The sequence below is a fragment of the Thamnophis elegans genome, chromosome 6, assembly GCF_009769535.1.
Source record: "Thamnophis elegans isolate rThaEle1 chromosome 6, rThaEle1.pri, whole genome shotgun sequence".
Taxonomy (NCBI): Eukaryota; Metazoa; Chordata; class Lepidosauria; order Squamata; family Colubridae; genus Thamnophis; species Thamnophis elegans.
The window spans coordinates 19,812,857-19,825,735 of NC_045546.1; the positions used below are offsets into that span (position 1 = coordinate 19,812,857).

At 33.1% G+C, this 12,879-nt stretch overlaps 1 protein-coding gene across 3 annotated transcripts in view; it reads right to left on the reverse strand.

The window, feature by feature from the left end:
- PSPC1 (paraspeckle component 1) overlaps nt 1–12,879 on the reverse strand; it is a 52,509-nt gene that overhangs the window by 1,900 nt on the left and 37,730 nt on the right. For all 3 annotated transcript variants that reach the window (XR_004255603.1, XR_004255602.1, XR_004255604.1), the window contains one exon: nt 500–575. The gene's annotated coding sequence lies outside the window, so the exon portion shown is untranslated. The remainder of the gene's footprint in view (nt 1–499; nt 576–12,879) is intronic.

The following is a 12,879-nucleotide window of genomic DNA, read 5'->3' on the forward strand; positions in this document are numbered from 1 at the left end:
GCTCCTACATTCTCAGTATTCCAGTAAATGTAAAAATAATTTTAAGAAATTAAAACTCTTGCCTCAAATACTCCTTTATTAAATTTCTATGCCGTCCATCTCCTTACAAGATAACTGGGCTTCCTTCCAGGTGTATATTCAGGATATGGTTAAAAGTCATGATGGAAACAAGAATGGTACAACTATTCCTTATGGGTTACATGAGTAATGCATGTAAAAAACAAAACAAATAGGGAGAGCACCATTTGCTCCATTGGTGGCCATTTTGACTTTTCTGATGATGCTCCCTGGATACCTCTGTTCCCTTCAAATATGTTTTCCAATTGGACCACGATATATTATGGATCTTGTTCTGTCATTCAGATGGTCACCCTTACCAGTGAGGAGTATATAGCAGCTTCTTAAAGAAAAAATGAATGCTTCTGGGCATAAATTGAGCATTGAGAAGCTTCCACATAACATTGATTATTAAGAGATGTAAAGAGAAAACAAAAGTTACCTGAAATATTATAAAGAATTCATCCTTCCCAGGTGATTTTGCATCTTCAGCCATACTTCAGAATCTTAACAGCTTCCTAGAAAGATATTTAATTACACTTGGTTAAAGGAAGTATTCTCATTGTACGTTATTGACCGCATATGCTTTACTGTAATCTTCAGTTTATTTCTCAAAGTTCATCTAAGAATTATCTATTGCAAATGAAATTAATCCTTCTGAGAGGTGGGGTATACAGATTTATGTAAAACTGAAAACCCATTTCTATCCCAAATAAAAATATAATTATTTTTCTTCTTCTAAATACTAGGACTTCAACAGTGCAAATCACTGTTACCACTTTCCTTATAATTTGGGAATGTTCTGTATACTCTTCGACACATTAATTTCCCCATCATCACCCTTCCCGTGTATACCTGAAAGCTGACAAGGTTCTCCTCAAACATATTTAGAAAAACTGATATGTTCTGCTCAAAAAATAGGATTACATTAAAAACATTCAAAAATAGGATAATATAAGGTTGGAAGAGAGATAAAAAGTAGTATTTTGTATTGTAATAGTGCTGCTCTTCTACTAATAAAGGACTAGGAAAGAACAGTAAAAACATTCCATTAAATTTGGCTTAGCATGCTGATCTTGGAAGCGGAGTGGGAGTAACCAGGGTACTGGAATTTCTAAAACAATTGTTGTGTAATGCTGCCAAGAAAGCACCTGGTTGCAGTTGTCAAGAACTGAGCTCAACTCAAGAATCTCTTTAAAAAGCTCTATATGTTCAAAGCCATATAGACTACAGAATTTAATAAACTAATTCTCCATTTCTAGAAGATTTCACTGCAAAGAGATGTTTGAAAATGTATGGGAAGGAATAGCGATCATTGGGTCAGAAAGCAGGATACTGCCCAGATACAACACTAGCAAAAGCAGAATTCAGTAAAATAATTGAATACCTATCTAATTTAAATGCAATCATATATTAAGCACTGAATCCAGCTTTTCTAATCACAAAATCAATGTTTAAGTAATACATATAGCCCCCGATCATGTAATACAAACTTCTTTCACTTCTTTTACAAACACGGTTTGTGGATTGTAATTTCCAGTCCAGAGTACAAATAGGAATTTTACTTGCAAATAAGATTCACAATTAAAGCAATGTTATTAGATAAAAAACTGAATAAAACAGATTTTGTAATTTATTTAGTTTAAATAGAAAACTAAATTTGTTATTTTTATGAAAGTTAAAATTACTTTAAGTATAGTAAATGTTTAACATTTTAATTTAACAATATTAATTGGCAAAATTATGGACGAAGATCCATTATTCATTAAACAATTTTTAAGATTTTATCCCGAAACATTGGTTTTAGTCTATGATGTCAATATTTTCAAATACCAATTTAAACACAAATAAAGTAATCAAAGCTGTTTAAAGAAAGAGCTCCACTTTAAAAGCAGCAGCAACACTAGATAGAAATGTTTAATCTGTGTCAGTATGAAAGGAGGCTCTTTGGCTCCAGCATAAATTAGCCCAAGGTTAAAATAGTAAGGATTCAGTGCAGTTACCATTAGGGTGGTAACTACAAATCTCAGAGTCTGTTCATTCAGAGCAACACATAAGCTACTGCATTAAAAAGTATCCCCCCCCCCCAACTGTACTCCAAAATGTCTTAACTTTATAAACATGAGTTGTATGTATGTATGTATTCATGAGTGCATGGTATGTATATATGCAATTGTGTAACTCCCAAATATAACAGAAGGATAAGTTTTCCATTGTGATCTGGTACTGGGATGAAATCCCACCAATACCATTGAAACTGTCTGAAAAATGCGATCTTACTTAGATACTATTTATCTAAGTGTTGGATTGAGGTGAGTATCCAGCAAATCAAAATAAGGCAAATATGTCCCTGTTTCACAACCAATAGTCATGTAATCAGATACTGCTCTATCTTGTTTTCAGTTTAAAAATAATGCAGCCCATGGGGTTCCAACAATCCTAACTAATAAGATACATGGTGAACTCAATTAAAAGAGGAAAACCGAGACAATAACCAATCTACAGTTAACAATGCAATCTGTATGGTGCTTAACTGCTAATCCAGATACAATATTAAAGTAAGGGAACTGCATTTTTGAATAGATTCTGCTTTTTTATATATTCAATTTTTAAATTGTATTTATAATTTACCGTTTGTTCTTATTGAAAAGTCATAAATGCCACTGATGATCTGATACTGCATTATGGTTAGAGGACCTAGCTGAGAAATGCTTAGTTCACATCTTTCTTGAATCATAAATGAGAAACTGAGCCAACTATAACAATCCCAGCTCTCTACGTGTGATATGCTAATAATGCGTACGTTTCATAATCTAATCAGACAGAAAGTATATTCAGTGTATTATCATGTTCAACTTTTAAAAAACGTTGGGTGCAATATCATTTCATTTGACGGTGATCTCCAATATTCTAAATATAGAGTCTCTTCCTTCCTCGTTTCAGGATTCATATTTGGAAAGCTATCTGGCATCCTTTCGCATTCTTATATCAATCAATCCATTAAAAATGTTACCTTTTACTTGTAGCATTTCAAGCAACTGTATCCCCATTATGTCCTTTCCCGTCCACACTTTTCAACTTTATTTAAGGAGGATGGCGTATTTGACTTAAGTCAAAAGACTTGCTGAAAGAGAGATATAGTCTGTTGCATGGTATTTCCCCTTTGGACCAAATCATTTGTTTTATGAAGAAAGGGAACAAAATTGATTGGATACAATTATTTGTCATATTTCCACAAATTTCAAATACATGTAGATGACAATTCCTTTAATTTTATTGCAGCAGGTATTTTCACTTTCTGTCAATAGTTCACTTTCTGAAAAATATTCAAATTCATTCCTTTTTAGAAAATAGTAAACAAGTATGCATAATATTACCTATTTATTAAAGATATTTCCATTCCAGTTCTACATATATCCCCACCACAGTACTTCCTTTTCAGAATTAGCAACAAGATACAGAAATGCAAAATAGTGTGAAGAAGCACAAAAAATTTAAATGAGACGGAAGAGGAAATGAAACATATCTAAATTAGCTTCCACCAATATCACTGATTTTTTGCAAACCAATATAGTGTACATTAGTCCGTACACTAGTTTTTATACTACTTGCTCTTACTTTCCCCCAAAGGTTTCTATAGTCCATTTTAGATTTCCCACGATTTTTTCCTCCTCTACTGAACCCTTTTAAGCTTCCTTCAAATATATATATATTTCAAAATTTTAAAAAAGATAAAGTAAAACAAAATATCTCTGTATTGGTACACCTTGGTACCTTGACATTTCACAATGCAGGCATCCATCTAGACCAAGTCTAGTTGTGTATTGTTGCCAGAAGCAACAGGTAAGCTAAGGAAGCAAGTAAGAAAACACTATGCTATCTAGAAAGAAGCAACCTGATTCCAGACATGAACAGCGAATCATGAGGAACAAAGGCAAACCTATAGATTGGGGAACGAGAAAAGTTAACTGTATGCCTAAATGGGAGATGCTTTCATGTGGATTCCTTCACCGAGCAAGGGATGGCCTAAATGGCCCATTATAGTCTTTAAGTTTCTGTGAAATGAAAAATCTGCTCAGTTACAGGAAGTCTTAATATGCATTTAATAAACAGAGTATGGCAAGAACATCTGAAATTCTCTTGTTATTCTTTCTGAAATGCTTTAGATGAAAATAGAACTATTCTATATGTGTAATGGCTAAGTTTGAGGGTACGTTATAGTGCAACCTTCCATATGCTAAAAACTTGCTGAATTGTATATTTGTAAAAGACGTATTTTATTTACACTGCTTATAGCTAACTATCTAATGCTGTGGCTTTATCTGTGGCCCTCTAATCCTCTATTCTGAGTAAATACTTAAAGTGCTTATCCCAGCAGTTATGACCTGGTCACCAAGGTACCAAAAAGAAACTCGCAGGAGTTTTCTTGCCATTGTATTTAGGTATTTTCTACCAATTCAGTTTCATTTCATTTCTGTTTTACAAAGAAAGCAGTGAACTGCAGCCATTCATATGAAATAGGCATTCTTGGGGGAGCGGGGAAGAATCTGGAAAATGGGAATATACCACTTTTTAACAATTTTCCTCAAAATTAAGATTAAAAAAAGTAAATCTGGAAAATGGGTATACAAGTAGTCTTCTTACAATCATTAGTTTAATGATTGTTCAAAGATACGACACTGAAAACAGTGACATATGACCAGTCTTCACACTTACAACCACTGCATCCCCATGGTCATGGGTTTAAATCTGGGTGTTTGCCAATTGGCCTGTATTTATGACAATTGCACTGTCCCAGGATCATGTGATCATCATTTGTAACTTTCCCAGCCAGTTTCTGAAAAGCGGCCAATGGGCAAAATCAGATTCACTTAATGACTGCAGGATTCATTTATCAACTGCAATTATTTGTTAAACAATGGTGGCAAAAAATATCATAAAATTGGGCAAAACTCACTTAACTATCTTGCTGCCTGTGGCACTTTCTTATAATTTTCTTCAAAACTAAGATAAACTTTTAATATTAAAAATAAGAGGGGGGGTTTAGCACTAAAGGAGGTGTTTGCAAACCAGTGGTATTAAGTTTTACCTTAAGAAACATTGCTCAAATATTCTGGGAAAATATGCTGTTATGTAAGAGACTTAAATCTCTGAATCCCTAAACAAAGCTATTATTCCCTAAACAGATTGCCCTTTTTTACAATTTCAGAAAAGATTTTTCCTGTACCAATATATTCAATATCATCAGTTTCGAATCTCACCTGATTATTTTAAAATGTACATAAAATTATCTAATACTATATAACAGCACAGCAAAAAAACAAACAAACAATTTTTACTGTTGTGTACTCGAAAGAAGTATTTTATAAACTGGAAATACACATACATAATTTTTCACATGTAAAGGAACGCTTGTATACTCCCACTTCAATTAAGTGAAGAAAAAATACTATGTGGCTCAAAGAAAAATGACTAAAGTTTCCTGCATGTGCTTTTAAAAACTAAATTATCAATAATGAGTAAAAGCACTCATTCAAATTTGCGTATGTGTAATCAACTTACAACAGATATTCAAGTGCCAAATACAGAAGCAGCTTTTGGAATGCTTAACCAAAAGCAAGAAAAGCAAGTATGGTCCATGAGTCAATATTATATCCCTTCTCTTGCTTTATAACACAGTAACGGCAGATAATTTCAACTCATGGTAACAGAACATATGCCGGGCCAGTATTTTGCAACTAGAAGTTGGCTTTTATTTTGGAAGTTATCCTAATTGTCAAAGGAAACACATGAATTCATCTCAATATAATTTGTATTCTATAAGTAAAGAAGAACATAGTGCAATTTCAAATATTCAAAACATCAGTAAAAATGTATGAGTAGCTAGTCAAAACTGTTTCAGAAATAACATAGGCCATGAAATAACATTTTACAAAACAGCATTTCAGAAATAACATTTTACAACATGAAAAATAATTGTGCATTAGCGGATAAATATCGTTATATTTTTATATATGTGCCCTTTACACTAAAATTCCTTGTTCCACAAAATAGCAACTGCAAAGTGTAAATCAGGTGAGGAAAAACATCTAATGCAATGTTATTATCCAGTGGAATTATAAATTACTTGAGATATCTGGATCATGAGTGTTTGGATTAGGAATGCCATTATAACAAGTACTGTATGCAGAGTCACAGGAAGGCTGTATTTACAGATAACAGATTCAATTTAGTCACTATTGGGGCTAAACAAAGAAAAGCTGTTTTACTCTCAAAAACATTTCTATTTCAATGGTTTATTTTTTTCCTGTGATTTCTTTGAATTAGGTAGCATGTACGTAGATTGGGCAATCTATCAATATTATTTATAATTAAAGGTTAATGTAAATACATTTGTAAATTAGAAAATAATTTATTATTTTCAACGTATATATAATTAAAAACAACATTGCTTTCAGATTCTCACCTGGTTACATAACATAAAGATATATTAAAAAAATAAAGAACCATTTAACCAAATGCTTTGCTTAAAACGTGTATCAACACAAAAGCAGAGATCTGAAAAACCTATCTACAACTTAATAAAATAAAAATATGACTTAAGAAACTTGAATTATATTGTTAATCCTATAAAAACAAGAATTTGTGAGTCCAACCTACATGTTCAGAAAGTACAGGTAGTCCTCAACTTACAACCACTATTGAACCCAAATTTTTTATGCTAAGTGAGTCAATTGTTCAGTTAATTTTGCCCATTTTACGATCTTTCTTGCCACAGTTTGTTAAGTGACTCACTGCAGTTGTTAAGTTGATAACACGGTTAAATGAATCCGGTTTCCCTGTTGACTTTGCTTGTCAAAAGGTCGCAAAAGGTGATCACATTACTCTTGTTCATTGCAACTGTCATAAATATGAGTCAGTTACCAAGCATCTGAATTTTGATCATGTGACCATGTGGGCGGGGGGGGAACTACTGCAAAGGTAATAAATGTGAAAAAAGGTCATAAGTCACTATTTTCAAGTGCTGTTGTGACTTTAGTCAGTCGCTAACTGTTGTAGGTCGAGGACTATCTGTGAAGACATTTAGGACTCTTTCTGGATGCTTTCAAAAATGCCTGATGGGAAATAAATTTCTGTCCCTAAACATTTCACTAAGTCTATCTCCTGCAAGAACCACCAGCCCACTCTATTTCTCACTGTTCCTTAATGACACTCAAAATGAGTTGCTTTGGGAAATGAAAATATCAGAAGGCAGCATTACACAAATAGTAATCTACCAATTCTTGTCTCAATTTAATAGGAAAATAATAAATTTTTCTGATATATCACGTGTTTATAGTTATTGGATTTTTAAATGAAATAACAATGCTATTCATTTACAATATGTATTATGTACCATATGCATTTTTCATGTTAAAATTTGTTAAAAAAAAATAAATGTATTTTTTTCCTGAATGTTGATAAATTGCATGTTGAAAGTAAACTGCAAACTTTGGAAGAAACTCCCTCAAATGGTGCCACTGGAATCACTTATCAGTAAAATACCTGATTTAGAAAATGAATTTAAACAAACACATGATTTTTGCATTTCAATGAACGTTTGAAAGACCTGAGTATAAATTCTGACATGAGCTCACATCTTCAATATATTTTAATTCTACTTATAGACCTGTAACAAAGGAAAGAATCAAATGACACACAGGGTTAAGGGAACTTAATATTCATACTCCCTTAAAATGCTCGTATATAATATAGGTGCAGTGCAGTTTTCCAACTGAGATGAAAATTAATTTAAAAATGAATTTATGTTATTATTGAAAGAGTTAAATTGGAACAGTGCAAAGAAATTGTGTCTCAGTCCTACAAAAACAGATAGGTAAATCCAACAATACTTAATGATTTATAGACAGGATAATTGTAGAAAAAAAATTATCTGACAGGGAAACAAAATGCAAACTTTAAATCTTCCTATCGACATTTAAAGAATTTCCCAAGCAGTAGAAATATTGGAAGTCTTTTTATATCCATGGACTCTTACCTTTAATTTCAGCAGAAACGGGGGCAAGCCTAATTCCACTTCCAAAAGAGAGACAGCAGGTTTAAAAGTCTTTCTGGATCTTTAACTTCTTAAGCCAAGCCACACCAAACACGTGCAAGAATGTCAGGGGAAGGAGAGGCTGTTTGCCATTGCAGAAAGTTATGGATTAGTTTTTTTCATACTGTACTCTTATACTCTATAGTCCTCTGTTAAAAGAATATCTAATAAGAATAAATTTATGGTTTAATTCATAAGTATTTGAACATAGGATAATAGTATAAAAATATTATAATTTGAGCTTTTCACTTAATATGCAAAGAAAGGAATGTCAGAGAGCATGTTTGAGACACCAGTTTGAATACAAATGATACATTAAAATATCTAATAAGCTAGTATGACAGGGAAATCTAAGTTATTGCACTGAGCTGTATCCCCTGTGAAGCATTCTTGGCTAAACATTAAACAACCTTTCCAATGGATATGGTAAACTATTATTTTGGCTAAAATAGCAAATATAATAGATTTCCTTAAACCTATAATCACAGTAAAATGATTCTTCATATTTTATCATCTTTAGAACTATGCATGCTTACATATGCATAATATTTATTATTTCCTTATGAGATATCACTTAAATTGTCAACTATGTTCACAATATATATTTAATAGCTTCTGGGTCAATATATTTGATTCTCTGTTTTTTAAATATATCAAAATGCTGAACTGTTTAACTGTTTATTAAATTTATAGGCCGCCCAATCCCGGAGGACTCCGGGCGGCTTACAGAAACAGAAATTAAGAGAAATTAAAAACAGATAAAACACAACAAATTTAAAAAGACATAACATGCACCCAAACTAAGCGGGACTAGACCTCAATCCAGAGGTCAACAGCCCCAGGCCTGCCGGAAACTCTTTTAGTCATCTAATGCTCTAAGGTGCAGTTTTCAGCCTTTCAAAACGTCAGTATGTAGTGGTAAAATAAATTATGATTTTGCAATACCACGGTCTACAATATATTAGTCTCATTTCAAACCCCTTAATACATCTGGCTAAACAACAACATAGAAAACAGGGTACTGTGTCATATCATTACAAGCCAAAATTTAATGACTTTTGTTGGAAATACATAAGCTATAGCTTTAGCTATATTAAATCATAACTCTTTTAGCTAATACTTCTGTTGTTCAAATCACTGTTATTTCTAGATGGTCCTACATAACTTGTTCATATCGTAGTATTTCCTTTGAGTTAAGGACAGAAATTTGGCTTAGCCATTTAAAAATGTGAAACTTACTCTACTTAGCCATTCTATCATAGATTTGTGTGGTCTGACAATCTCTTGTAGATTCTGTTGTACAATCCAAACTTCATATTCCCTTTATTATTGTAAGGTGGTTTCTGAGGTTGAGAAACACCCTAATATTTAAATCACTTTTCAGTAGACATATTGTTCTGTTGTCGGAACACAATCTTGTCCCCAAATACTCTCTTTCAAGGCATTTTTTTTCCACTTTATTCTCATCTGCTCAAAGAATACATTCCAATAGCCTGCTGGCTCATACAGGTAGATTTTGATAAATGTGAGGTGCATGACTTCCTGTACTTCCTGACTAGCAATGTCCATACACTTCACTCTTACTCAGTCATTATCTTGTGTTGAACTTCTGACCAATGACATGAGTGGCCAGTAAATATTTGCCATTACCAAGTGATATTTGGTGGGTATTTAGTTGGGAACTAAAACAATAATTGGACATACCCTTCAATTACAGACTATCAGATTGATGATGGATTGGTGGGAGGCCAGAGCTTTTGGTGATGATTCTGTTAATACTTTATGAAAAAAAAACCTCTGAGATGAGCAGAGATTCCCTTCGATCATAACATGGTTTAGTTTCACAATACTGTATTATGAACAGCATCAGACCACCGACGTATTTTTTATGGGAACGGGCCCTCGATATCAGCCCTGACTCAAATTAGTACTTGAAAGTATCTTAAAATTTCATAAATTTTCCAATAAAGAAATTAATACTGACTCAATTCATTTAATTAATGAATTAATTAAGGCTTCTGTAGAATATACTTCAGGAGTTTGATCAGAATCTTTTTACCTTTTAACAGGAATCAGATGAAGCTCAGATCACGCTGAATATCACAGTACTTCAGGAATACAGATCACTCTAAATTTCTCTCACCAACTGTAACTTAAACAGACATCCTGCTGCTTCATCAGATGCCGACATCTCACAACTTATTTAGATCATAAACAGGCATAACTTCATAATAATATAAAATTTAAAACAAAAATGACTGAATAAACTGAAATAAGACTTTATGTAACTTCAGATCTATTTCAGTACCATATTCTTTATATTCAGCATGGTATAAATGCAATAGTCCAGCCACTATGCGTTCACAGAAGCAGTATTTCCAATGTAACTTATTGAAAGTTTTTCAGAAAGCTACCTTATGCAGAATCAGAGAACTGGCCACTTAACTTAATTATTATATGGTCTGCTTTACCACAGCTCTCCTGAATTTCCACAGGGACTCATTCCTGCTTCTAGGTAGTGATGCTGAAAATTAACCTTGTGATATCTATATGGAAAACATAAATCCAATTTAGTATAGTGGCTAAAATGCTGGCCTAGAAACCAGAAGACTTTGAGTTCTAGTCCTGCCTTAGGCATAAAAGCTGGCTACGTGACTTTTGACTCTCTCTCAGCCTGATCCATCTCACAGGGCTGTTGTTATGGGGAAGAGAGGAGATGGAAAGAGTATTGTTTCCCACCTTGAGTTTCTTATATTGTAAAAAAGATGGGATAAAAATCTAATAAACACATAAATTTGCCATTAAGCTTTGCTTTTCTGAATCACCAATTTTGCTGAAACTAGACATTTTCACCTACCTAATTTCAAAATCTTGCAAAAGCAACTGAAATTACTTGATGTTTTTAAAATCTAGTTTACATGTTTCTGCATGACAAAGGTTAATTTAAAAAAAATAGTTTAAAATATGTTCTATACGATTTATCACCGTGCTACCTCTAGAGACTCATTATGAGGACCTGCTGAAGAGCTAAATGGAACAATGCAGATCAATATATGCAACTAGTCCTCACTTACCAACCACATGATCTGATCAAAAATACTATGGTGGTGAAAGACTTATGGATGGTACTCAAAAGTTGCAGCCATCGCAGGATCCTTGTAAAATCACACAATTATATGTTCGCCAATTGATACACCTGTATAAGAGTTTGCATTGTTCCAATGGTGTCACCTGATCACCATTTGTCACCCTCACAGCTGGATTCTAACCAGGGGGAAGTCACAATTTTCAGCCATGTGATACCATGCTCAGCAACCCCCCATGATTCCCTTAACAAATGCAGTCAGAACTGAGATTTTAAAGTCAGTCACTATCATGTAACTACTAATTTTACAACTGCATGCTTAGTGACCAGGGTTGCTGATCTCAACTGTAATTGGTAAGCGAGGGCCATCTGCAATAGTAGACTTATATACCGCTTCGTAGTGCTTTGCAGCACTCTGAGTGGTTTATAAATGTCAACATATTGCCCCCAATAATCTGGGTCCTCATTTTACCGATCTCAGGATGGAAGACTGGGTCAACATGAACCAATCAGGATTGAGCTGCAGGCTATGGGCAGAGTTGAGCCTGCAGTACTGCATTCTAACCAATGCACCTCCATAAAGCAATCATTGCTCCTTCCATATTTTTGTATATAGTTTATAGGATAATGTACAGTAAATAAAACATTCTATAGTTACATTTTGTAACAGATGTATATAGAAAGAAGCTGTCTGAGACATCCATGTTTTAAGAGATCACGGAATATATATCCTCAGTCACTCACAACAGAATAGTTAGGAAATATTTAACGTGAGAATCTTTTTTGTTGCAGTATTGAAAATAATTGTCAGATATAGTGAAATCTAACTGCGAAGATATTCTAGACAAAATTATTATACAGTAAGTAAAATTACATATACACTTTCCAAAGCGTAAATTTAAATGTTCAAAAATAGATTTCCATTGCCCACTTTCACCACAGTTCCTTGTTTTAAGTTTAACTATAGCTAGTTTAAAAACTATTCATCATAGAAAGGGAAAATGTTTGGTTTTAATATCTGAGAGCAACGTTGTTTTATAAACTGTCCACCCTCTCCGAAAAAATGCAGATAAGTTAAAACATCTTCACCCAAGATGAAAACCAGAATTTGTTTTGATGGCAAGAAGTGCATTCAAATCAATTCAAGTCTTTAGTCAGTTTACTTAGCAGTAAAAGATTTCCTATGCATTTCCTTTTTTCAAACTACACCTCATTTCCACATCAAAAATAATTTGATGTTAATGATATGTAACTTAAATGATTTCATTCAGTTCATAATTCTTTTTCTTATGAAAATTACTACACAAAATGTTGTTCTACAGTTTTTTTCTTCTTGTAGAAATGGATAGCTAAAATCGTTGTTCCCTATGAATTTTTACTGTATGTTGTCCATCCTGAAGAGTAGAATAATAATTCAGTAAAAGTATTTTAAATTTCTGTTCAAACACATGAGAAAATAGTAGAAATACTGACACTGGTGATAATGGTAATAATGCCATCATGATCAGGTTTACTTTATTAGCCAACATTGAAAAAAGTTCATTTTCAAACAAACATAAAGCTTATATTCAAGAGTTTGATTAAGAATAATCTAGTTCTTCTAGTCTTGCCTTAGGCATGAAAGCCGGCTGGGTGACTTTGG